General features: G+C 44.2%; 1 protein-coding gene and 1 long non-coding RNA gene across 11 annotated transcripts in view; both read right to left on the reverse strand.

The window, feature by feature from the left end:
- LOC140898275 (uncharacterized) overlaps positions 1 to 26,438 on the reverse strand; it is a 2,445,793-nt gene that overhangs the window by 257,938 nt on the left and 2,161,417 nt on the right. The window lies entirely within an intron of this gene.
- On the reverse strand, positions 17,361 to 25,052 carry LOC144929436 (uncharacterized). Its single transcript, XR_013634667.1, has 3 exons — positions 24,985 to 25,052; positions 19,518 to 19,572; positions 17,361 to 17,520 (listed from the first exon to the last, which is right to left on the reverse strand). It is a non-coding gene; the product is annotated as an uncharacterized LOC144929436 (long non-coding RNA).

The following is a 26,438-nucleotide window of genomic DNA, read 5'->3' on the forward strand; positions in this document are numbered from 1 at the left end:
GGGCCGGGCAGGACAGTCCCGCAGGCTGGATGTGGCCCGCGGGCCGTACTTAGCTCACCTTTGCTCTAGGTCCTCACATCTAGGGCTGTGCTTAAGTCTTGTGGTGTTTTCCTGCATAACATCTCTAAGATACAGCCTTTCCTCTCCATCCACACAGCTAAAATTCCCATCCAGGCTTTGATCACATCACATCTCAATTACCGCCACATGCTTCTCTTTTCCCTCTTCCCCAGCTCATATCCATTCAGAATATTGCTGCAAGCTGCAAAGATCATTCTCTGAGCCCACTGCTTTCACCATGTCACCCACTTTGCATCCCTCCACTGGCTTCCCCTTCTCTATTGCATCAAACAGAAGCAGCTTGTCTTCTCTTTCAAGGCCCTTCACGTACTGTCTTCTCCTAACCGGACATCTCTCATTCACTGTACCAAGGTGTTGACTCCCACCTCCAATCGGTCCATGCTGCCAGCAACACCCACTTGTTAAATTTTCAGACAACCACCTTCATGCTTTCTGCCACATGCCCTTCATGCTCCGAAGGAGAACCCCTTAAACATTTGCAAACCTACCTCATTATCCATCTCCAATTCCCAAATCAATGCTCTTCTTTGCCCTGGTATCTACCAAAAATTCAACAGCCTGTCTCCTGGGGCACTGAGACCACTGCCTATCATACCGACCGATACACTCTCATTATTTCCTTGCACTCCCCTGTCTGTCTTTCTCCATCTGTCTCTTGTCTTATACTTAGATTGTCAACTCTTTGGGGCAGGGACTGTCTTTTGTACTATTTTGTACAGCACCTAGCACAATCGGGTCCTGATCCATGACTGGGGCTCCTATGTGCTACAGTAATACAAATAACACAGGCTAGAGAATGTCACTATTATGGCTTCAGTGCCCTCCTCCCCCCCTCCCCCCACCAAAAAGCAACAAAACAAAACAAAAAATCAACCTCCCAGCTCAAAAAGTATGTGTTTACACTCAGCTGGCAAACTCAATGTAAAGTACTAGTAGAGGTGAGGGAGAGGTGTCTTTTACCTTGATGTAGCTTGTCCAGGAATGCTATACGCTGAGCCTGGTATTTACCTGGAGAAGTGACACAGAGGTTAAAGCCACCTGTGCCTTGTCTCCACTCGGATTTTATATCAAGTTAGCTATCTCCATGTAAATACACTTTTGCAGTGAAGACAATGCCTGGGAGACTCCTACCTCAAGCCCCGAACTTCTGGTTGAGCTAGAAATTATTTGCAACATTTAAGAGCCCACTGATTGAAAGAGGTTAAACACACACAACATTTCTCCATTTTATCTTTGTGCAACTGACAGCACTCTGTGTAGTCAGTTTCACTGCTTCCCCCAGAGAAGCATTCATCAAATCTTTGGAAGCTGTGCACTGCTTCAGGACAATACAATCAGTCATGTCTCTCTCCCCCCACACCCTCCACATGTGTATTCATCAAGACCTAATCATCTTTATTTATACCTCTTCTGTGCCCCTCTAACTAGTACTTCATACACATCCCCAGGGGAAGGAGAGGGCAAATGAGTGCAGCCCACGCTCAGAGAGACACTGACCTGGGAGCGATTTCTAGACACGGTTGAAAATCTTTTCCAAAGGAAGGATTGTCTGTAGAAAAGTGACTATTTTTGGAATGCAAGGGTTTTCAGGAAAGATTGTCAAGACTATAGGACTTTCCTGTTTTCACAATATTGTTCTGACACTTTTAAAATCAATCTTTTGTTCACTATATACTCTCTTTCATGTCTCCACCCCCTTTGACCCAAAACCTGAGTTTGTTCTAAGTGGAAAAAATGCAACTAATTTTTTTTGCGAAAGAGAGGGAAGAGCATCTTTGCGAGCAGGCTGGCTAACCTAGTGAGGAGGGCTTTAAACTAGGTTCACCGGGGGAAGGAGACCAAAGCCCTGAGGTAAGTGGGAAAACAGGATACCGGGAGGAAGCACAGGCAGGAATGTCTGTGATGGGAGGGCTCCTGCCTCATACTGAGAATGAGAGGCGATCAGCAGGTTATCTCAAGTGCTTATATAGGAATGCACAAAGCCTTGGAAACAAGCAGGGAGAACTGTAGGTCCTGGTGACGTCAAGGAATTATGACGTGATTGGAATAACTTAGACTTGGTGGGATAACTCACATGACTGGAGTACTGTCATGGATGGTTATAAACTGTTCAGGAAGGACAGGCAGGGCAGAAAAGGTGGGGGAGTAGCATTGTATGTAAGGGAGTAGTATGACTGCTCAGAGCTCCGGTACGATACTGCAGAAAAACCTGAGTGTCTCTGGATTAAGTTTAGAAGTGTGAGCAACAGGAGTGATGTAGTGGTGGGAGTCTGCTATAGACCACCGGACCAGGGGGATGAGGTGGATGAGTCTTTCTTCCGGCAGCTCGCGGAAGCTACTAGATCGCATGCCCTGGTTCTCATGGGTGACTTTAATTTTCCTGATATCTGCTAGGAGAGCAGTACAGCGGTGCAATACAGAGAGCAATACAGCGGAGCAGTACAGCAGGATACGGACCCTGGACTTCAGGAAAGCAGACTTTGACTCCCTCAGGGAACGGATGGGTAGGATCCCCTGGGGGACTAACATGAAGGGGAAAGGAGTCCAGGAAAGCTGGCTGTATTTCAAGGAATCCCTGTTGAGGTTACAGGGACAAAGCATCCCGATGTGTCGAAAGAATAGTAAGTATGGCAGGCGACCAGCTTGGCTTAACGGTGAAATCCTAGCAGATCTTAAGCATGAAAAAGAAGCTCACAAGAAGTGGAAGGTTGGACATATGACCAGGGAAGAGTATAAAAATATTGCTCGGGCATGTAGGAATGAAATTAGGAGGGCCAAATCGCACCTGGAGCTGCAGCTAGTGAGAGATGTTAAGAGTAACAAGAAGGGTTTCTTCAGGTATGTTGGCAACAAGAAGAAAGCCAAGGAAAGTGTGGGCCCCTTAATGAATGAGGGAGGCAATCTAGTGACGGAGGATGTGGAAAAAGCTAATGTACTCAATGCTTTTTTTGCCTCTGTCTTCACGAACAAGGTGAGCTCCCAGACTGCTGTGCTGGGCATCACAACATGGGGAATAGATGGCCAGCCCTCTGTGGAGAAAGAGGTGGTTAGGGACTATTTAGAAAAACTGGACGTGCACAAGTCCATGGGGCCGGATGAGTTGCATCCGAGAGTGCTAAAGGAACTGGCGGCTGTGATTGCAGAGCCATTGGCCATTATCTTTGAAAACTCGTGGCGAACGGGAGAAGTCCCAGATGACTGGAAAAAGGATAATGTAGTGCCAATCTTTAAAAAAGGGAAGAAGGAGGATCCTGGGAACTACAGGCCAGTAAGCCTCTCTTCAGTCCCCGGAAAAATCATGGAGCAGGTCCTCAAAGAATCAATCCTGAAGCACTTACATGAGAGGAAAGTGATCAGCAACAGTCAGCATGGATTCACCAAAGGAAGGTCATGCCTGACTAATCTAATCGCCTTCTATGATAAGATTACTGGTTCTGTTGATGAAGGGAAAGCAGTGGATGTATTGTTTCTTGACTTTAGCAAAGCTTTTGACACAGTCTCCCACAGTATTCTTGTCAGCAAGTTAAGGAAATATGGGCTGGATGAATGCACTATAAGGTGGGTAGAAAGTTGGCTAGATTGTCGGGCTCAACGGGTAGTGATCAATGGCTCCATGTCTAGTTGGCAGCCGGTGTCAAGTGGAGTGCCCCAGAGGTCGGTCCTGGGGCCGGTTTTGTTCAATATCTTCATAAATGATCTGGAGGATGGTGTGGATTGCACTCTCAGCAAATTTGCGGATGATACTAAACTGGGAGGAGTGGTAGATACGCTGGAGGGGAGGGATAGGATACAGAAAGACCTAGACAAATTGGAGGATTGGGCCAAAAGAAATCTGATGAGGTTCAATAAGGATAAGTGCAGGGTCCTGCACTTAGGACGGAAGAACCCAATGCACAGCTACAGACTAGGGACCGAATGGCTAGGCAGCAGTTCTGCGGAAAAGGACCTAGGGGTGACAGTGGACGAGAAGCTGGATATGAGTCAGCAGTGTGCCCTTGTTGCCAAGAAGGCCAATGGCATTTTGGGATGTATAAGTAGGGGCATAGCGAGCAGATCGAGGGACGTGATCGTTCCCCTCTATTCGACATTGGTGAGGCCTCATCTGGACTACTGTGTCCAGTTTTGGGCCCCACACTTCAAGAAGGATGTGGATAAATTGGAGAGAGTCCAGCGAAGGGCAACAAAAATGATTAGGGGACTGGAACACATGAGTTATGAGGAGAGGCTGAGGGAGCTGGGATTGTTTAGCCTGCAGAAGAGAAGAATGAGGGGGGATTTCATAGAATCATAGAATCATAGAATATCAGGGTTGGAAGGGACCCCAGAAGGTCATCTAGTCCAACCCCCTGCTCAAAGCAGGACCAATTCCCAGTTAAATCATCCCAGCCAGGGCTTTGTCAAGCCTGACCTTAAAAACCTCTAAGGAAGGAGATTCTACCACCTCCCTAGGTAACGCATTCCAGTGTTTCACCACCCTCTTAGTGAAAAAGTTTTTCCTAATATCCAATCTAAACCTCCCCCACTGCAACTGGAGACCATTACTCCTCGTTCTGTCATCTGCTACCATTGAGAACAGTCTAGAGCCATCCTCTTTGGAACCCCCTTTCAGGTAGTTGAAAGCAGCTATCAAATCCCCCCTCATTCTTCTCTTCTGCAGGCTAAACAATCCCAGCTCCCTCAGCCTCTCCTCATAACTCATGTGTTCCAGTCCCCTAATCATTTTTGTTGCCCTTCGCTGGACTCTCTCCAATTTATCCACATCCTTCTTGAAGTGTGGGGCCCAAAACTGGACACAGTAGTCCAGATGAGGCCTCACCAATGTCGAATAGAGGGGAACGATCACGTCCCTCGATCTGCTCGCTATGCCCCTACTTATACATCCCAAAATGCCATTGGCCTTCTTGGCAACAAGGGCACACTGCTGACTCATATCCAGCTTCTCGTCCACTGTCACCCCTAGGTCCTTTTCCGCAGAACTGCTGCCTAGCCATTCGGTCCCTAGTCTGTAGCTGTGCATTGGGTTCTTCCGTCCTAAGTGCAGGACCCTGCACTTATCCTTATTGAACCTCATCAGATTTCTTTTGGCCCAATCCTCCAATTTGTCTAGGTCTTTCTGTATCCTATCCCTCCCCTCCAGCGTATCTACCACTCCTCCCAGTTTAGTATCATCCGCAAATTTGCTGAGAGTGCAATCCACACCATCCTCCAGATCATTTATGAAGATATTGAACAAAACTGGCCCCAGGACCGACCCTTTGGGGTACTCCACTTGATACTGGCTGCCAACTAGATATGGAGCCATTGATCACTACCCGTTGAGCCCGACAATCTAGCCAGCTTTCTACCCACCTTGTAGTGCATTCATCCAGCCCATACTTCCTTAACTTGCTGACAAGAATACTGTGGTAGACCGTGTCAAAAGCTTTGCTAAAGTCAAGAAACAACACATCCACTGCTTTCCCTTCATCAACAGAACCAGTAATCTCATCATAAAAGGTGATTAGATTAGTCAGGCATGACCTTCCCTTGGTGAATCCATGCTGGCTGTTCTTGATCACTTTTCTCTCATGCAAGTGCTTCAGGATTGATTCTTTGAGGACCTGCTCCATGATTTTTCCAGGGACTGAAGTGAGGCTGACTGGCCTGTAGTTCCCAGGATCCTCCTTCTTCCCTTTTTTAAAGATTGGCATTACATTAGCCTTTTTCCAGTCATCCGGGACTTCCCCGGTTCGCCACGAGTTTTCAAAGATAATGGCCAATGGCTCTGCAATCACAGCCGCCAATTCCTTCAGCACTCTCGGATGCAACTCGTCCGGCCCCATGGACTTTGATACTACCTGCTTTCAACTACCTGAGAGGTGGTTCCAGAGAGGATGGTTCTAGACTATTCTCAGTGGTGGAAGAGGACAGGACAAGGAGTAATGGTCTCAAGTTGCAGTGGGGGAGGTTTAGGTTGGATATTAGGAAAAACTTTTTCACTAGGAGGGTGGTGAAACACTGGAATACGTTGCCTAGGGAGGTGGTGGAATCTCCTTCCTTAGAAGTTTTTAAGATCAGGCTTGACAAAGCCCTGGCTGGAATGATTTAATTGGGGATGGGTCCTGCTTTGAGCAGGGGGTTGGACTAGATGACCACCTGAGGTCCCTTCCAACCCTGATATTCTATGTTTCTATTCTATGTCTCCACGCGGATTTTACATCAAGTTAGCTATCTCCGTGTAAACACACTTTTGCAGTGAAGACAATGCCTGGGAGACTCCTACCTCAAGCCCCGAACTTCTGGTTGAGCTAGAAATTATTTGCAACATTTAAGAGCCCACTGTTTGAAAGAGGTTAAACACACACAACATTTCTCCATTTTATCTTTGTGCAAACGACAGCACTCCGTGTAGTCAGGTTTCAGAGTAGCAGCCGTGTTCGTCTGTATTCGCAAAAAGAAAAGGAGGACTTGTGGCACTTTAGGGACTAACCAATTTATTTGAGCATAAGCTTTTGTGAGCTACAGCTCACTTAATCAGATGCATAAAGTGGAAAATACAGTGAGGATGTTTTTATACACACAGACCATGAAAAGATGGGTGTTTATCACTTGAAAAGATTTTCTCTCCCCCCACCCCACTCTCCTGTTGGTAATAGCTTACCTAAAGTGATCACTCTCCTTACAATGTGTATGATAATCAAGGTGGGCCATTTCCAGCACAAAACCAGGGTTTAACAAGAATGTCTGAGGAACAGTGGGGGGGAGGGGGAAGGAATAAACAAGGGGAAATAGGTTACCTTGCATAATGACTCAACCACTCCCAGGCCTAAGTTAATTGTATCCAATTTGGAAATGAATTCCAATTCAGCAGTCTCTGGTTGGAGTCTGTTTCTGAAGTTTTTCTGTTGTAATATCGCAACTTTCATGTCTGTAATTGCGTGACCAGAGAGTGAAGAAGAGTGAAGCCTGTTGATGGTTCTTTAGCCACTTGGATGTGCAGCAGTGCAGCTGCTCACAATGCACATAGAGGCAGGGGTAGGAAAATGGCAGTCCAGCATCAGAGTTACTCATGCCAAGCCACTGGCCAAGTGGCCTGGACATGAGGAGGGAGCAGGGCCTTGTCACATGCACATCTGATGCTCCTGGAAGTTGGTTTGCAGAATCAGTCCCCCAGAGAAGCATTCACCAAATCTTTGGAAGCTGTGCACTACTTCAGGACAATACAATCAGTCATGTCTCTCTCCCCCCACACCCTCCACATGTGTATTCGTCAAGACCTAATCATCTTTATTTATACCTCCTCTCTACCCCTCTAACTAGTGCTTCATACACATCCCCAGGGGAAGGGGAGGGCAAATGAGTGCAGCCCACGCTCAGAGAGACACTGACCTGGGAGCGATTTCTAGACACGGTTGAAAATCTTTTCCAAAGGAAGGATTGTCTGTAGAAAAGTGACTATTTTTGGAATGCAAGGGTTTTTCGTGAAAGATTGTCAAGACTAGGAATTTCCTGTTTTCACAATATTGTTCTGACACTTTTAAAATCAATCTTTTGTTCACTATATACTCTCTTCCATGCCTCTACCCCCTTTGACCCAAAACCTGAGTTTGTTTTGGGTTAAAGTGGGTGGAGGCATGGCAGAGTAGCAGCTGTGTTAGTCTGCATCTGCAAGACTAACACTGTTTCAGAGTAGCAGCCATGTTAGTCTGTATCCGCAAAAAGAAAAGGAGGACTTGTGGCACCTTTGAGACTAACAAAGACATTTGAGCGTAAGCTTCCATGAGCTACAGCTCACTTCATCGGATGCATGCAATGGAAAATACAGTGTGGAGATTTTATATACATAAAGAACATGAAAGAATTGGTGTTACCATACAGACTGTAACAAGAGTGATCAGGAAAGGTGAGCTATTACCAGCAGGAGAGCAGGGGTGGGCGGGGGAGGGGGCGGAGGGTGAAGAAAACCTTTTGTAGTGATAATCAAGGTGGGCCATTTCCAGCAGTTGACAAGAACGGTGGGGGGGGGGAATAAACAAGGGGAAATAGTTTTACTTTGTGTAATGACACATCCACTCCCAGTCTTTATTCAAGCCTAAATTAATTGTATCCAGTTTGCAAATTAATTCCAATTCAGCAGTCTCTCCTTGGAGTCTATTTTTGAAGTTTTTTGTTGTTGAAGAATTGCCCCTTTTAGGTCTGAGTTCGAGTGACCAGAGAGATTGAAGTGTTCTCCGACTGGTTTTTGAATGTTATAATACTTGACGTCTGATTTGTGTCCATTTATTCTTTTATGTAGAGACTGTCCAGTTTGGCCAATGTACATGGCAGAGGGGCATTGCTGGCACATGATGGCATATATCACATTGGTAGATGTGCAGGTGAACGAGCCTCTGATAGTGTGGCTGATGTGATTAGGCCCTATGATGGTGTCCCCTGAATAGATATGTGGACACAATTGGCAACGGGCTTTGTTGCAAGGATAGGATCCTGGGTTAGTGGTTCTGTTGTGTGGTGTGTGGTTGCTGGTGAGTATTTGCTTCAGGTTGTGGGGCTGTCTGTACGCAAGGACTGGCCTCTCTCCAAAGATCTGTGAGAGTGATGGGGCGTCCTTCAGGATAGGTTGTAGATCCTTGATGATGCATTGGAGAGGTTTTAGTTGGGGGCTGAAGGTGACGGCTAGTGGCGTTCTGTTATTTTCTTTGTTGGGCCTGTCCTGTAGTAGGTAACTTCTGGGTACTCTTCTGGCTCTGTCAATCTGTTTCTTCACTTCAGCAGGTGTGTATTGTAGTTGTAAGAATGCTTGATAGAGATCTTGTAGATATTTGTCTCTGCCTGAGGGGTTGGAGCAAATGCGGTTGTATGGTAGAGTTTGGCTGTAGACAATGGATTGTGTGGTGTGTCCTGGTTGGAAGCTGGAGGCATGTAGGTAAGTATAGCGGTCAATAGGTTTCCAGTATAGGGTGGTGTTTATGTGACCATCGCTTATTAGCACCGTAGGCTCCAGGAAGTGGATCTCTTGTGTGGACTGGTCCAGGCTGAGGATGATGGTGGGACGCAAATTGTTGAAATCATGGTGGAATTCCTCAAGGGCTTCTTTTCCATGGGTCCAGATGATGAAGGCGTCATCAATGTAGCCCAAGTAGAGTAGGGGCATTAGGGGACGAGAGCTGAGGAAGCGTTATTCTAAGTCAGCCATAAAAATGCGGGCATACTGTGGGGCCATGCGGGTACCCATAGCAATCCGGCCGACTTGAAGGTACACATTGTCCCCAAATGTGAAAGAGTTATGGGTGAGGACAAAGTCACAAAGTTCAGCCACCAGGTTTACCGTGCCATTATCGGGGATACTGTTCTTGACAGCTTGTAGTCCATCTTTGTGTGGAATGTTGATGTAGAGGGCTTCTACATCCATAGTGGCCAGGATGGTGTTTTCAGGAAGATCACCGATGGATTGTAGTTTCCTCAGGAAGTCAGTGGTGTCTGGAAGATAGCTGGGAGTGCTGGTAGCATAGGGCCTGAGGAGAGAGTCTACATAGCCAGACAATCCTGCTGTCAGGGTGCCAGTGCCTGAGATGATGGGACATCCAGGATTTCCAGGTTTATGGATCTTGGGTAGCAGATAGAATATCCCAGGTCGGGGTTCTAGGGGTGTGTCTGTGCGGATTTGTTCTTGTGCTTTTTCAGGGAGTTTCTTGAGCAGATGGTGTAGTTTCTTTTGGTAACCCGCAGTGGGATCAGAGGGTAATGGCTTGTAGACAGTGGTGTTGGAGACCTGCCTAGCAGCCTCTTGTTTATATTCTGACCTATTCATGATGACGACAGCACCTCCTTTGTCAGCCTTTTTGATTATGATGTCTGAGCTGTTTCTGAGGCTGTGGATGGCGCTGTGTTCTGCACGGCTGAGGTTATGGGGCAAGTGATGTTGCTTTTCCACAATTTCGGCCCGTGCACGTCGGCGGAAGCACTCTCTGTAGAAGTCCAGTCTGTTGTTTCGACCTTCAGGAGGAGTCCACCCAGAATCCTTCTTTTTGTCGTCTTGGTAGGAAGCTCTCTGTGGGTTAGTATGTTGTTCAGAGGTGTGAGAAATATTCCTTGAGTCGGAGACGTCGAAAATAGGATTCCAGGTCACCACAGAACGGTATCATATTCGTGGGGGTGGAGGGGCAGAAGGAGAGGCCCCGAGATAGGACAGATTCTTCTGCTGGGCTAAGAGTACAGTTGGATACATTAACAATATTGCTGGGTGGGTTAAGGGAACCACTGCTGTGGCCCCTTGTGGTATGTAGTTGTTTAGATAGTTTAGTGTCCTTTTTCTTTTGTAGAGAAACAAAGTGTGTGTTGTAAATGGCTTGCCTAGTTTTTGTAAAGCTCTCCAACACCACTTTCTAGAAACCATTACCCTCTGATCCCACTGAGGGTTACCAAAAATTAGTGCCTGTCTCACCTCCCGCAACCTGCAAGGTCTCGTGCCAGCAAAGGGAAGGTGCATTCTGCAGATCTGGAGCTGCACTCGCATGTCCTGAGGGCTGTCCTGCACCATGGTCACCACGGGCAGGTAGGTCATCAACCTCCATCTCTGTCCCAGCTGCAGGATGGCCTGTGGTGCCTGCTTCCTCAGGCACCTGGAGATGCTGAAATAGTGGTGGGGTTGGCAGAGCAGGAGAACACCCCATGAGGTTAAGAAATGGCAGTGAGAGCCTTTTCCCTCCCTGGGAGATTACGGTGTCCCTCTGTGGGGACTCCCTTCCTGGCAGGTGCTGTGCTTTCGTTCCTGGGCTCTGCCAGGAGGCCCAGCTCCCAACCCTAGCAGCTTGGCTCTTCCATCCCCTGCTGTGTAGCAAAACTGACTTGAAAGGACTATCCAAGCCCCTCCCAGGCCTGCTCCCATTGCGGGTCTCTCTCCTGGCTGAGCACAGGCTGTTCTTATACCGCCCAACAGGCCTGGATCCTAGTTACATGCTGCTCCTTCCCATGTGATCCCTGTACTTATTCCCTTCACCTGGGGATAGGTTCAGTTGAGCTACTACCCCTTTCATGGCCATCTCCCCCTGGGACAGCCTGAAACTGGAAACCTGTGCTCGAACAGGAACTGTTTGCTAGGAAAGGTGCTGAAGACACACTGGAAAAGGAAATCCTTTGGACTGGATTGAAATTATTCCAAAGGAAAGTGGATGAGAGAAAACCTCCAGCGTTATCCTCCTAGCGAAAGAAAAAAATGAAGGTTTTTAAGCATTAGAGCCAGCTGGTCAGAAACAATCTTTCTTCTCCAGTGATGTGAAGTTAAAGGACACGGAGAGGAAGAAAACCTCCACTCGGGTTGTTTCTGGAGCTGAAGCAGGGAGGCCAGGACAAACACGGCTAGGGCCCAGGACTGACTATCAGCAGATTGGCCATTTTCTATTCCTGACTTTTTGACCATGAGCAAATCTTTTTGCTTCTGTGTGCCTCAGTTTCCACGACTATAAAATAAAGCTACTCAAGGTTATGTTTTTTTGTCTTCTGTTTTTCAAGGCGGGACACTTTGATACATTTGGGGCCTGTCTATGCTACCGGTCTAGAGTGTCTTTGTAAGCTGATGACCCCCACATGTTGTTCAGAAGCTATGGATGACACAAGCTCCTATATTTGTTCTGTGCTTAGCCCCTAGGGCACAGCTGGGCTGGGCGGCCTTTTCTCACTGTGCTGTGTGGAGCAGGTTATGGGCACGAGGGATATGAAGAGGCTCTCAAGGACTAATTCTTGAAAATAAATATCAATGAACTGCAACCCAAATAAAATATCTGGAGAATGAGAACGCAAGGGGTAGATCTATTAATAGGTTAATATCAAGAGGTATTCTGACTCTATTTTTAAAAATTGCTGCAACTGTATATAAAGCCTCAAGAGCAAAGATAAAGAAGAAGCCAACTGCAGCATACAGGGTACAGCACTATTTTCCCTTTCCAACAGCAGAGACCTGAGAACTTTTAAAGTAGGGGAGAGGCTTGTTTTTGTTTCAAAACTAAGTGGCACCAACTGTACTTTCTGATAGCTGTTGAACTCCATTTTAGGTCATCGCAAAAAGGAAAGGAGTACTTGTGGCACCTTAGAGACTAACCAATTTATTTGAGCATGAGCTTTCATGAGCTACAGCTCACTTCATCAGATGCATACCGTGGAAACTGCAGAAAACATTATATACACACAGAGACCATGAAACAATACATTGTAGGGAGAGTGGTCACTTTGGATAAGCTATTACCAGCAGGAGAGTGAGTTTGTGTGTGTGGTTTTTGGAGGGGGGTGAGGGGGTGAGAGAACCTGGATTTGTGCTGGAAATGGCCCACCTTGATGATCACTTTAGATAAGCTATTACCAGCAGGACAGTGGGGTGGGAGGAGGTATTGTTTCATGGTCTCTGTGTGTATATAATGTCTTCTGCAGTTTCCACGGTATGCATCCGATGAAGTGAGCTGTAGCTCACGAAAGCTCATGCTCAAATAAATTGGTTAGTCTCTAAGGTGCCACAAGTACTCCTTTTCTTTTTGCGAAGATATACTAACACGGCTGTTACTCTGAAACCTGTCATTTTAGGTCATGTGATGAAGCATCTGATTGCTTCTATTTATACCCTAATATAGCACCATCAAATGCTAGGAATGCAGCAGGAAAATGTGAAGGGGGCTTGCTGGCTGAAGCAAAACGAAGGAGTCGAGTAAGTATACAGCTAGTCTCCAGCATCTAGGAAATCAGCCTAGATGGCGACTGGAACCTTGGCTCAGGTTAGAGTTTAGCTAGCTGCATTCTGCATGCTTATAAAATTGGGTCTTCTAGAGGCAACTCTTCTGCCAGGTGGTATCAGGAACAACAAAGGCCAGGTTCAATATTCAGAAGTTCCTGTTAACATTACAAAACAGAACTGGCTCGAGCCTCACTCAATCTGGGAAAACTTACCACCACCCTAGGCACCTCTAAGAAGTGAAAGTTCTCCACTTATAAGCACTGAATCTGTGTACAACACAAGAAAACTTGTATTAAAAGGAAGGGGGAACTCAGCATTAATTTGGAAAAACAGCACAAGAATGATGCAAAAGTATGCAAACCACAAGTCAACACCTCACCGTGTGTTGCCTCAGTTTCCCCCTTTGCCTCAGTTTCCCCCCCTTCCCTCAGTTTCCTTTGCCTCAGTTTCCCCCCCTTGTAGTACAAAAGTCTGAGGGACAAATGACCCTTTATCATACTATTCCTTTCCCCTCCACTGCGCTCTGCTCAGAGTTGGTTGTCCGTAGTCAGTGAAGTCCCAGCATTCAGGGGTGTGTTCATGTGGGTTCACCTCCCACATCTCAAAGGGAAGGTCTAGCAATCCCTCTGTAGTTGCCACTGCCCACTGTCCCTGCTGCCACCTTTGCCACTGCTGGCACTGCTTGCTGCCTCTGTGATAACGTTTTCTGGGGTTCCATCACCTAGCCCTGTTCTTAGTGACTTCACCACGGAGGGGAGAACCTCTCTGCAACTGAAACCTCTGCATTGTCTTTCACTCCAACACTGTCCTCATACCAAGTCAAAGACTTAGCCTCCAGACCCGGTCACCAGTGACTTCAGCTCTAGTCATCACTGAGCAGAAACAAAGACTCTTAAATGAGTATGATCAGCTTTGTCTTTAAACATAGAGGGGGAGGTTAAAATGGTGTCTAGGACTCTATTTAAAGAGCCTACACCCCCAGGTAGGAACACCTGTCCCCAACCCCACTGTTCTGCTACCTGGTGCAATCATTAAGCACTCCAATCATTAAGAACTGGGCTAAATAGTGGAACCTCAGAACACAGCACCCTTACCCCCTGCTTAGTGAGTGAGGTTAAATTTAGGTTCAACCAGAGCATGTTAAGTACCTTTACTTATACAATCAGGATAACATTTCTGTGTCCTAGGGAGCCCCTCAATGCTCACTTGCAGAGGATACCCTATAATGCTCATCAGGCCTAGCACATTGCCCCAACTCTCTGTTGTCATCTGTATCTATAACATGCCATTGAAGGTGTCACATGCAAACTGGTAATATACTGGCCATTAATATTAGCACATGATGTATGTACCGGAAGTGTATAAAGAATTGTAGATGTGTGCTGGAAATATGTTCCTCAAATGTGTTTGGCATGCAGTACCTAAGCACAGCCTGTCCTAGGCAAAGGAATGCTTCACAGGCTTGAGTGTGGCTCCAATGTAAATTCCGTAAGGTCTGACCAAAGACCATGAAAAGCACATTTATGAGCAAGGTTAGACAAAGCCATCAGGCAGTAAGTGGGGGAAGACAACCACTTAACAATGTTGGTGGGGGATGGAGACTGCACCCCTGCACCCACCTCCCCAAGGATGCTTTCCTGCTTCTTGAATAGGGTCAATGGACTTTGGAAGATATAAGTAGAGGGGGAAAGCCATTTGTCATCGTTCCCCTGAGAAGACCAAGAAATGAAGTGTTTTAGGCTCCATGTTGGATCCTGGCTAAAGACTGGCCAGTCATGCTGGAAGAATGACTGTGGTGAGCAAACTACTTTGAATCAAAATCTAAAGTGTAAGTTAGATTTTAGCCGTAGAAGCCTTATTTTTACTTGTTTGTAACCACTTCTATCCCTATTCTTTCTACTTGGTATCTCTTAAATCCAGGTTCTATTGGTAATAAACTTGTTTTACCTTTTACAAAACTATCTCAGTGTTGTATGTTAAACTAAAGGGTAAAATCCTCAGCTAATCTAGCAGGCTGGTGTGTATTCTTTCCCTTTGGAGGCAGCTAACTGGATAACTTCTGGGAGGGTCCAGTGAGAGGGACTGGATACTACCAGGGAGATGGTTTTGGGGTGACTCGGGACTGGAGGGGCAGTTGGTGTGTTGCTGGTTGCTGGAAGCTGCTGGGTGAGGTCATTGTGCTGTGAGCAGGCTACTTGGGCGCTGAGCCGAAGCTGCACAGCACAGAAATAGTCAGGGCTACTGGGCAGGTGGTGACACAAACTCTTACTGGTCTGGGTGAAACCCCAAAGCATCACAATTTTATTACCCCTGCACTCAATACTGAAGTGAATTTTAACCCAAAACTCATCACTCTGGCAAAGCAGGTCTGTCTGGTGAACACCTAGGCAGAGTAGGAGTATCTGCTCCTGAAGTCTTTCCCCAGTTCATCACTAGATGTCAGGGGAGAGCACATTCAGGCCCTGCTTATGTAAGGCTACTGGATTTTGTTGGAATTTCATATTACAAATGGATGCATTTCCCATGGGCCTTTTAATTAAGAAAAAAAAAACCTTGTTATTTACCTCAAAAATGGACCCTCTTTTCTGCTCTTTTTCTCTTTACCGATTGAGTCTGACTCACTTCTACCAGTATAGCAAGGCATTCTTTAATTAAAATTTCTGTGGTTTGCTTTAATTATCAGCTATGGACTCCTATTGGCAGAATGATCCCAGGTGTATGCTCTGCTTCCCTTTTTGTTTTTTCTCATTCACATGATTCATATTCAGGGTGTATTTTCCATTTCTTTTGTTGGCGTTAATCTAACAATGATTAAATGCATAATTAATATTTTAAAAGTAGCCGAAATGATTTATGCCACGTGCTCAGTATGCCATTTCCAAACTTGGAACCTGATCCTGGACCATAATATGCCATGGATATTTGAAGTAGAATACCTCAGTAAAATCAATGGAAAGTTCTGTGTAACATTCAGTGGCATGATGTGGCTACATGAGAAGTACTGAATACCTGTAACTCCCACTGAAGACAAAACACCTAGTAAGAGGATTTCTAATTATATAAATCAATGGTCTCCAACCTTTTTACTCACAAGATCACTTTTTGAATTTAAGTGCAACCCAGGATTTACCCCACCCCTGCCCCGCTCACTCCCCTTTGTTTTCCCCCGCCCCCATCCTCACTCACTTTCATTGGGCTGCGGCCAAGCGGCTCAGAGTTTGGGAGGGGGCTCCTGGCTGAGCCTGGGGTAGAGATGCAAGTTCTGGGAGAGAGTTTGGGTGCAGGAGGGGGTGCGGGGTGAAGGTTCTGGGAGGGGGCTCAGGATTAGGGTGTGGGCTCCCACCAGGCAGCACTTACCTCAGACAGCTCCCAGGTGGTGGCACAGGGGGGCTAAGGCAGGTTTCCTGCCTTCCCTGGCCCCACACCACTCCCAGAACCAGCCAGCATGCTCCTGTGTCCCCTGGGGAAGGGTATGTAGCTCCACACGCTGCTTCTGCCTGCAAGCACCACCCCCGCAGCTCCCATTGGCCACAGTTTCAAAATGGAATTATGAGGTCGGGCTGCCCAGGTGGATGGGAAAGAGAAAATCTAGGCATTGTCCGAAAACTAAATGACTACTTTGACTCAGTTTGCAATAAGGATGATAATATAGAACATGAACATGAAGGCAGGATAGCTGATGGAAATGGGCACAGAAATGGCAATGCTCACATCTGAGAGGAGAGAAAAACTTAGTTTAATGCGTTCAAATAAATCACACAATTAACACACAAATTAATGGTGATTTAAAAAATTATTTGTGATTAATCGCAGATTTAATCACACTGTCAAACAATATAATACCAATTGAAATGTATTAAATATTTTTGGATGTTTTTCTACATTTTCAAATATGTTGATTTCAATTACAATACAGAAAATAAAGTGTACAGTGCTCACTTTATATTACAATTTAAATGTAAACTTGGGTAAACTTTACATAATACTGTAAACAGTATTGGGTCTATTAAACAATTGGGTCTACAGTATCATGTGTTACAGTTGGGTCTTTTTTTACAGTGCAAATATATGTTTAATAAAAAATAATATAAAGTGAGCACTGTAGACTTTGTATTCTGTGTTATAATTGAAATCAATATATTTGAAAATGTAAAAAGCCTCCAAAAATTAAATAGGTGGTATTCTATTATTGTTTAATGCCACGGTTAATCATGATAGAAAAATTTTAATTGAGTGATTAATTGCAATGTTTTTAATTGCTTGACAGCCCTAAAAAGAACCATTCTGAGCACAAGAATCACACTTTACTTCCAATACTGCAGGTTGGGAACATGCTGCTTTATTCAACTCTACACAAAAAGAGTGGGGTAAAACACCCACTAACTCAATAGGAGGTAAGGGAGGGGATAGAGCGTGGCTCCAACCCATAATACTCTGAGTAACCTAGTTAAGTCCTTGATGACCACTTAGCTACATTGCTCACCTTTCAATCTGCAGCCCTGAGTTAGTCTTCTAAAAACCTTGGGAATGTTCTCTTTTACACAAGGTAGTGCCTCTCCATGGCAGCCATGGCCTTCTCTAGGGGCAGAGGCCCACTGCCTCCACTCTCCTGCTCCAGCAGTTTTGCAAATACCCTCCTCTTGAGCTCTCCGGCATTCCTGGCAAAACTGCATCCTCTTGGCTTCAGCTCCTCCAGACTCATCACCCAAGAGCAAAGGCTCTGGCACCCACATGTCACCCTGTAAACGGATATCATTCAATGCCATCTTACGACTCAAACATCACTTAAACCGACTTTAAAAGACAAGGGGGCAGTTTGCTCTAGGACAGTACCTGGAATCCATGTTGGCTGATCACTATTGAAACCTTTAGTATAGACCAGGTCCTTTGGGCCCAAGTCTCTGTCTCTGGATCATAGTCATGGTTTTGGGTTCTGAAAAGCATGGCAGACGTGGACCTGGGGAGTTTATGAAGCATTTCTCCATAGTTCTGGAGCCTCTGGCAGTCTTGGTGCAGCCAATCTAAAGTGATCTGTTAGTAAGTGTTTTAATTTTAAGTACTGCCACCCTGCTTGAGCCTGTTAGAAGATGTTTGGGGGTCATTTGTCTTCATGAACAGGCTAATTTATTTTTCAATAAAAATTTTGAAATGGGGATGTACTAAAAGTGAGGAATTCAAACTTCATCTACATGGTTCTTTCTGGCCCAAAACTGTTGCTCTTCAAAGAAGTAGAGGATCATCATCAGAGACAGCAATTGCATCAATGGAGGAGTCAGTTACAGAATTTACCACGTCCCTAGAGATCAAAAGTAAATTGAAATGAACTCACAGAGAGGGGAAAAGTATGAATAGTCCCCATCTGTTAGGCATATGAGCTGCCAGATATCGTACATCTTGCAGGGAGGAGAGCTGTCTCTTGCAATTCCAGTACGTGGAATGTAAAGCTGCCAGGATTTGAGAACCCCCAGTGAGACGGGTGACACAGCAGGATCTGCCACTGGCACCAATTTTAAAAAGTGGAACCAGAGCTTTCAAATTTCTACAGAGCAACAGGAGCTGCACCACACTCTGGTGATTCCTTTAGTGTATGTCCGTACCTTGCTAATATACAGACCTTTATATAATCGAAAACACATAGAAGGTGTTCTGCCTTGATAATGATGTTGTCAAATGTTTCATCAGTTCCCCCAACACAAATACAGAAACAAAGGCACTTAATCTTGCTCATACATCATTCTGATGGTATCAGTTTGGGATGAGGTATTCCTTCAACTCCCCTGCTAGGGTGTTTCACATTCAGCCATTTGAGAATTGATCTACATGTCCCAAAAGTTGAGAGTAAAAGCTTGCAGCAAAAGATGACCTGAGTAAGTGCGTCCCAGTCACTAGACAAGCTTATGTATCCGAGTAGGGCAGACATAACAAATAAGAAGTAAACTTGTTGTAAAACAGAACAACTACTCAGTTCACTGCAGGCTATTTAAAAACATTCTGCTTCTTGGGGCTCTTGGAACAGATTCACTTCCTCACCTTGACAGGGAACTGAGCTGTAAATTTCAGAAAATATTTGAGCCCTCAGTGCTTGGCAAGTACCCTTGCTCTTCTGAAGGCTGATCTCTGTTCAACCACATCTTTTGCACAATCTTGAAAAATCATTCTTATGGTCTCCCCCAAACAGTTTTTTCCCCACAAACTAGCTGTAGTATTTTTATTCTACAGTAAATCTGAGAAAATTGACAATCTATGTGTGAGATTTGGCATTTGAGGTGGGCTTAGGAGCGAGGGACCTATGTGCTCTCTCTACATCAAATTTAAAATCCTCCGGCAGACTGAGCACTTCTGCAAGGAGATGGGAAACAAATTCTTTCTCTCTCTTTCAGGTACTCCTATAATGCCCAAATCATTGCAGCAAGACCTCTGCTCAATGTCTGCCACTTTTGATTTAAGAGAAGATTAGTCTGTCAGGCTTCTCTGCACCTGGGCAGAGAGCCCTTGTACCTGAATTTCCACCGTTGATATTCACCCTTCTGTTTCATTCATGCATCCTGTCAGCGCTTCCAGAGAGGAGTCAATTGAAGTAAGTCAGCTGTGCTATGGCTTTGATATCTGATGTGTCTGCCGTGCCCACATCAGCCATCTTGCTCGAAGGGGAGAGGGAGATAGAGTCGGGTCTCCCGTTCTCCTTGTCTTTTGGCCACTTGCAAAGCTCACAGCAGTCAAATATTTATTTACTTACATTCCAGATATTTTCATGTACTTGTTCCTTTACTGGGGGTGGTCAGTCGGGGGCCCTAGATGCCAGATGGAAATGCATATTAGTGGATGGCAGGCTGTGGAGAGCAATGAATGTGCTCTTCCATACCGACTGGAGCTCCATGAATCCCTTCTAATCCATCCTATTACCCAGGTGCATCACTTCCGGTCTTACAAAAAAGCACTTACTTTGTTTTAAGTGAAGTCCTGTTGCCTACAATCTGTGAAACACCTTCTCCGGTGTTGACAGATGCTCAGCATCACTTCCAACTATGATGAGGATGTCATCGATCCTCACTACAACATGTGGGTTCAACAAATTTTTACAGCCCTCTGGAAAATTCCAGGTACTGCTAATATTTCATATGGTAATTGATGGTACTGATATAATCCCTTGAGTGTTTTATAGTGGTACTTTTTTTCTTTTCTTTTTCTTTCTTTTCTTTTTTTTTTTTTTACAGTCCTCCTTCAGCCTCATCTTCTGGTAAGCCTGCAACATTTCTAACTTACTAAATTTTTCAACCCCCACCTAACACTGCCAGTAATTCCTCTGTCCTTGGAATGGAGTAATTGTCTAACCTGGAGACCTGATTCACCATGGCTTTATAATCCACACAGTTGTGGATGGTCTTCTCTGGTTTAACCCTGGGTGTGATAGGTGTGGCACATTCAGAAATGATGGTGACATGATTCCCTTTCCCCCAGCCTGTCTAACTCAGTCTGTCTTTTCTCTGAGGGCATAAGAAACTGGTTTTGCTTTAAGTAATTTTGGTTTGACCCCATCCTGGACATAAATCCTGACTCTTACTCTATCCAGAGCCTCTGACCCTTCTTTTAAAATAGCCGGGTGAACATTCAAGACTTCCTAGAATGCTGGTGTTTTGTTAGGGTCTCATTTGAAAATTTCCTCCCAGTTCAGATTCAGTTCTTGCAAGCAATCTTTGCCTAACTGATTCTGACTTTCTCCCTAGTTTATTAGGGCTGGTAACCTTTTTCTTTTGGCTCTTATATTTTACAGGGACAAGCACAGGACCTACCACCAGGACAGGTTCCTGGTTTAGGTATGCAGGATCACTCCTGCATTAACTAGAGGTCTCAGTCCTGCTTTACACTGCTGATATGTATATTCATTGACCACACTAGCTGAAGTCCCTTTGTTTATTTCCATTTGTACTCATAGAATCATAGAATCTCAGGGTTGGAAGGGACCACAGGAGGTCATCTAATCCAACCCCCTGCTCAAAGCAGGACCAATCCCCAATTTTTGGCCCAGATCCCTAAATGGCCCTCTCAAGGATTGAACTCAGAACCCTGGGTTTAGCAGGCCACTGCTCAAACCACTGAGCTCTCCCTCCCCAAGGGATACTGACTGACTGTTTACCTCTACCATTACTTCATAAGGACTGACTTTCTTTCCTTTCAGACAATACATAGTATGTACCTCCTCCCCCTTGAGGAAAAGAGTCCTCTGTTTTTGTTCTTTTCCTCTGGACATTTGGAGTCTACCCTCCTGAGTTTGAGATACTGTTTGATAGTCACCTTTGTATTTTCTGACTAAATGTGCAATCTTGAGTTACTAGGCCTTTTTAAATTTACAAACAGATTAAAAATGAGCTTCTCCACAGCAGAAACACCCTTTGGAGCCTGAGTCCCTTTCAGCTTGCTTTGCCTTTTTTATACTCATAGACTTTAAGGCCAGAAGGGACCATCCTGACCATCTAGCCTTACCTCCTGGATATCATAGGCCACAGAACCTCAGTGACATACAACCTCTGGCTGAATAACCAAAGTCCTCAAATCTTGATTTAAAGCCTTCAATTTACAGAGACTCCCCATTTAACTGAGTCAGTTTGAGTTCCCCTGCATTGTAAGTGCAAATCTTGCAAATTTTTCACTGTTTGCTTCCATTGCTGTTACCAGTTCTACTGCTTTGGGACAGATTAAATTCATCTCCACCACCAATTGTCTTTGAATACTTATACCACAAACAAATCTGTCCCAGAGCATATCCTCTAGGACATTTCTGAAGGAACAATATTCCATTAATCATTTCAGCTCTGCAACATACACAGGTATGCTTTCATCTTGTCTTCTCATCCTACTATGAAACTTGAAACGTTCCACAGTAATGTTTGGCTTTGTGTAGTGCTCTGTTAAGATCTTTTTCAGGTCTCCTAAACTTTTATCTCCTGGTTTCTGAGGCTTTAACAAACTCTTTATGAGAGAGTAGGTTTTACTGCCACAAAATTGAGGAAATCTGCTTTCTTTTTGTCCTATCCTATAATCTCATTGGCAAGAAAATAATAGCCCGGTCTTTCAATATATTTCTGCCAATCCTCATCTTCCACACTAAACTCTTGAGTTTACCATAAGTTCCAATTTTTTGTCTGAGTGGGACTTTATGACTGGGTTACTTGTGGTGGGGGTGACCGGGGCTCAACAGCCCTGAAGGTCTCTTCTGGATCATGTTTTATGTTCCTTAAATCTCATGCTTCAGGTCTTCAGTAGGTCACCTGCGAGGGTCAGGAAGGGATTTTCCCCCAAATGTATACTGAAGGAGGGAGGGAGGGGATGGTTGTTTCCTTTCTCTGAAGCATGAGGGATGTCCACAGCTGGAGATGGGACACTGCACAGGGTGGGCCAGGGCTCTGAGGTGGGGTGGATAATTATTTCTCACATGCTTGGCTGTCTGGTTGGTTCTTGTTCACAGGCACAAGGTCTAACTGATTGCCTTTTGTGGACTGAGAAGGAATTTTCCCCCATATCAAATTGGCAGTTACACTAGCTGATTTTTGCCTCTCTTTTTGCAATATGGGGCATGGGTTGCTTGCCAGGATTATCTGGGAAAATCTCATTTAATCATTTCCCTAACATTTACAGGGACCTGGGGCACTGGTGCACCATGCTCCCTCTGTTCTCTGCCTGTGGCAGACAATAGTTTTGTCTCCTGTGAACTTTAATATTTTCTAATTCCAGTTATTGGGTTTAGTGTGCAGTTTCTGAGTGGTGTTGGAGGTTTATGATCAATTCAGACTGAATGAGTTAGTGGCCCCTTAGGCTTTGACTCTGACAGCTAGAGTTGCTGATGTTTTTTTAAAAAATCAGGTTTTTTTTTAAACTTAGAAAATATCATGAGAATCCCATGCACATCCATGGTGCAAACAAGGCTGCTTGGATAGCAAGGTAGTGCAGTGACCTCAGGAGACATTGGTTCAGTTCCCAGCTCAACCACTGACTTTCTGTGTGATCTTGGGGAAGACACTTAACCTACCCTGGGCCTTAATTCTCCATTGGTAAAATGGAGATAATACCACTCTACCTCATTGCATTGTTGTGACTATAAAATATATTAATTTTGAGGCGCTCAGATACTAGTGATGAGGGCCATGTCAATCAGTGTTAGATTTGTGAGTATTCTGAGTACAAAATGTCCAGAAAAATTAAAACAAGTTACCACATGAACTTATTTTTTCACCTTTGTTCCCCCTACCTCACATGCCAGGCATCATTTGTGTTTGCCATCTCCTACTGTCGCCATAACACAAGCCCCGATCCTGCAAACACTTAGACAAGAACATAACTTTAAGTAGTTCCACGCAGGTCAATGTGCAAACAAATGTTTGCAGGCTTGGGACTTCTCAGGATAGGGGTTTCATCCTAATTTGTTTCATAAAGCATCATGCACTTCTGTTATATATGTAACACACAATCAGTATAACAAAACTTATTTCACAATCACAAAACTCAAAAATAGCTGAAAACCTATTCTGTTCAAACTTAAAAAAAAAAAAAAATCATTTCCGGGCTGAAACTAAGCATGAGAAATTTCAGCCCCAAAGTCATATTTTTAGCATTTTATGAGTACCTCATATGAAGATTTTGGATGGGGTATAAATCACAATTAGAGAATTGCTATTAGGAAGGTTATTGTGCAAATTCTGTTGAAGTTAAAAGAAAAAAATAATTCAAGCCAAGCCTATTTATTTAATTTTATCCTTCTCAGCCTCAAGCTTGCAATCATTTATGCATCTGAATAACCCCACTGAAGTGAACAGAATTACTCATGTGAGTAAAATAGTCACATACATCAGAGTCTACTGGATTAGACTCAATACATTCAGATTAAATGTTAGGGCCAACAGCACAAGCTGTTGTTAGCATTATTGTAATAATTGCATCATTTCTTTTTAATCAGGACTAGAAATAGGAAATGTAATGGTGCCATTTTGCATGATCAGAGTTCCATATACCATGTAAATTTTTAGAACATTGCAAGTATCTTGCAAATGCAAAGAAAAAGAACAGTTTACCATCAAATTAGGGAACAAATAGTAGCATATTATAAGTCTTGCTCTACAGCGCAGAACACAACTATGTTCGTCACTATATATTTAAATGTGGCAGATTTACTCTATCATAATTTAATAATTCAGAAGGCGTAAGAAGACACAGCCAATTAGCTGCAGTAATTTGCATTTTTATGCTTCTTCATTATTTTCCAAGTTCTTGTCTGCTATTATAGCACTACAAATACCATCTTTCAAAGGTGAATAGCCAATCTGTTATTTTTTTTTTGAATGGTAATCAGTCCCCTTTAATTATTGAAAGACAAAACAAATTAATAAATTCCAAATAAAATGCTTTTTTTTTTTAAGTTAGTCATGAAACACCCTTTGTCAATGTAGTTTGTTTTCATTTGGTGCAGAGAGCTGTGCCTGTTCTCAAGTGTTCATTAGGGCTGTGATTCATAGGAGTTCTTAAACTCATGCCTAACTTTAATCATGAGAGTAGTCCCACTAAATGCAAGGGGACTACTCACACGCTTTAAGTCAATCATATGTGCAAGTACCTTCTAGATTCAAGGCCTAGGTTTGGACACAAGTATGGGAAGCATTCTCCCTGATGCAAGAATAATTACAAAGAGGAGTTTTGAATTTTCCCAGCCTTATGCAGGAGGAAGAGTGGGATTTAACCCCCTTGCCAAAGATATCGCTACTAAATACTGGATCTCCCACAGGAACTGTGCCACAAGAAGCTCTTTTACAACTGTTCCAGGAACCTTCTTCACAATGGGGATTCTAAGCCACATTAGAGCCAGTGTATAAATTACTACAAACTCTGGTCCCGATCCTGCAAACAGGCACACATTTGCTTAATTTTATGCACATGAAAAATGCCATTGAAGTCAATGAGCCCACTCGTAAGCAGAAAGTTATGTGCATGAGTGTTTGCAGGATTGGGGCCTCTGCCACTAAATTGCAGTGCAAATAGATTATGCTATGCAGGCCCCAATCTTCCTCTGCAGGGTACATGTTATGCAAGCCCAAATAGGGAAAGAACAGGTTAAAGAATATTAAGATAAGTGTATTCAAGCTGGCAGGGCCTGATGAAATTCATCCTAGGGTACTTAGGGAAATAGCTGAAGCAATCTTGAAACCATGAGCAATTACCTTCAAGAACTCTCAGAGGACAGATGAGATCTCAGAGGACTGGATAAGGGCAGGTGTATTATCTATTTTAAAAAAAAATGACAGCAAAGAAGACGCAGGGAATTATAGACCAGTCAGCCTAACTTCGATACCTGGAAAGTCTCTGACATCATTCCACATGACATTTTCATAAGCAAACTAGGGAAATGTGGTCTACATGAAATTACTATAAGGTAGGGATACATCCGGTTGAAAAAGTAGTTCAAAGAGTAGTTATCTCTCTGGCTGTCACAATGGGAGATGTATCAAGTGGAGTCCCAGAGGGGTCAGTCCTACGTCCCATGCTAGTCAATATTTTCATTAATGACTTGGATAATGAAGTGGAGAGTGTACTTATAAAATCTGTGGAGGATGTCACCTGGGAGGGATTACAAGCACTGTGCAGGACAGGACTAGAATTCAAAATGACCTTAACAGATTAAAGAATGGATCTGAAATTCAAGAAAGACAAATGCAAAGTATTTTACTTAGGAGGGAAAAACTAAATCCACAAATACAAAATGGGGAATAACAAACTGTATGGTAGTACTGCTGAAAAGGAACTGGGAGCTATAGTGGATAACAGGTTGAATGAGTCAACAATGGGATGCAGTTGCAAAAAAGGCTAATATCATTCTGCAATGTATTATCAAGAGTGTCGTAGGTAAGATATGGGCGGTAATTGTCCCGCTCTACTCAGCACTGATGAGGCCTCAGCTGGAGTACTGTGTCCAATTCTGGACTCTGCAATTTAGGAAGGATGTGAACAAATTGAAGAGAGTTCAGAGGAGAGCAACAAAAATGATAAAAGGTTTAGAAAACCTATGAGGAAATGTTAAAAAAACTGGGCCTATTTCATCTTGAGAAAGGAAGACTGAGGTGGGACATTACAAAGAGGACAAAAAGAAAAGGAGTACTTGTGGCACCTTAGAGACTAACCAATTTATTTGAGCATGAGCTTTCGTGAGCTACAGCTCACTTCATCGGATGCATACCGTGGAAATGAAGTGAGCTGTAGCTCACGAAAGCTCATGCTCAAATAAATTGGTTAGTCTCTAAGGTGCCACAAGTACTCCTTTTCTTTTTGCGAATACAGACTAACACGGCTGTTACTCTGAAACAAAGAGGACAGTGATCAACTGTTCTCCATGTCCACTGAAGGTAGGACAAGAAGTAATGGGCTTAATCTGCAGCAAGGGCGATTTAGGTTAGATAGCATGAAAAACTTTCTAAATATAAGGACATTTAAGCTCTGGAATAGGCTTCCAAAGGAGTTTGTAGACTCCCCATCATGGGAAGTTTTTTAAGAACAGGTTGGACAAACACCTGTCAGGGATGGAGCTATACTGGAGATCCAGAACATGATCAGAGATGCCAGAGCTGTTGATGGGCTGCTGGAGATTGAATGTACTGTTTGGACTGTGCTGGGGAATTCG

Source organism: Lepidochelys kempii, chromosome 14 (assembly GCF_965140285.1).
Source record: "Lepidochelys kempii isolate rLepKem1 chromosome 14, rLepKem1.hap1, whole genome shotgun sequence".
Taxonomy (NCBI): Eukaryota; Metazoa; Chordata; order Testudines; family Cheloniidae; genus Lepidochelys; species Lepidochelys kempii.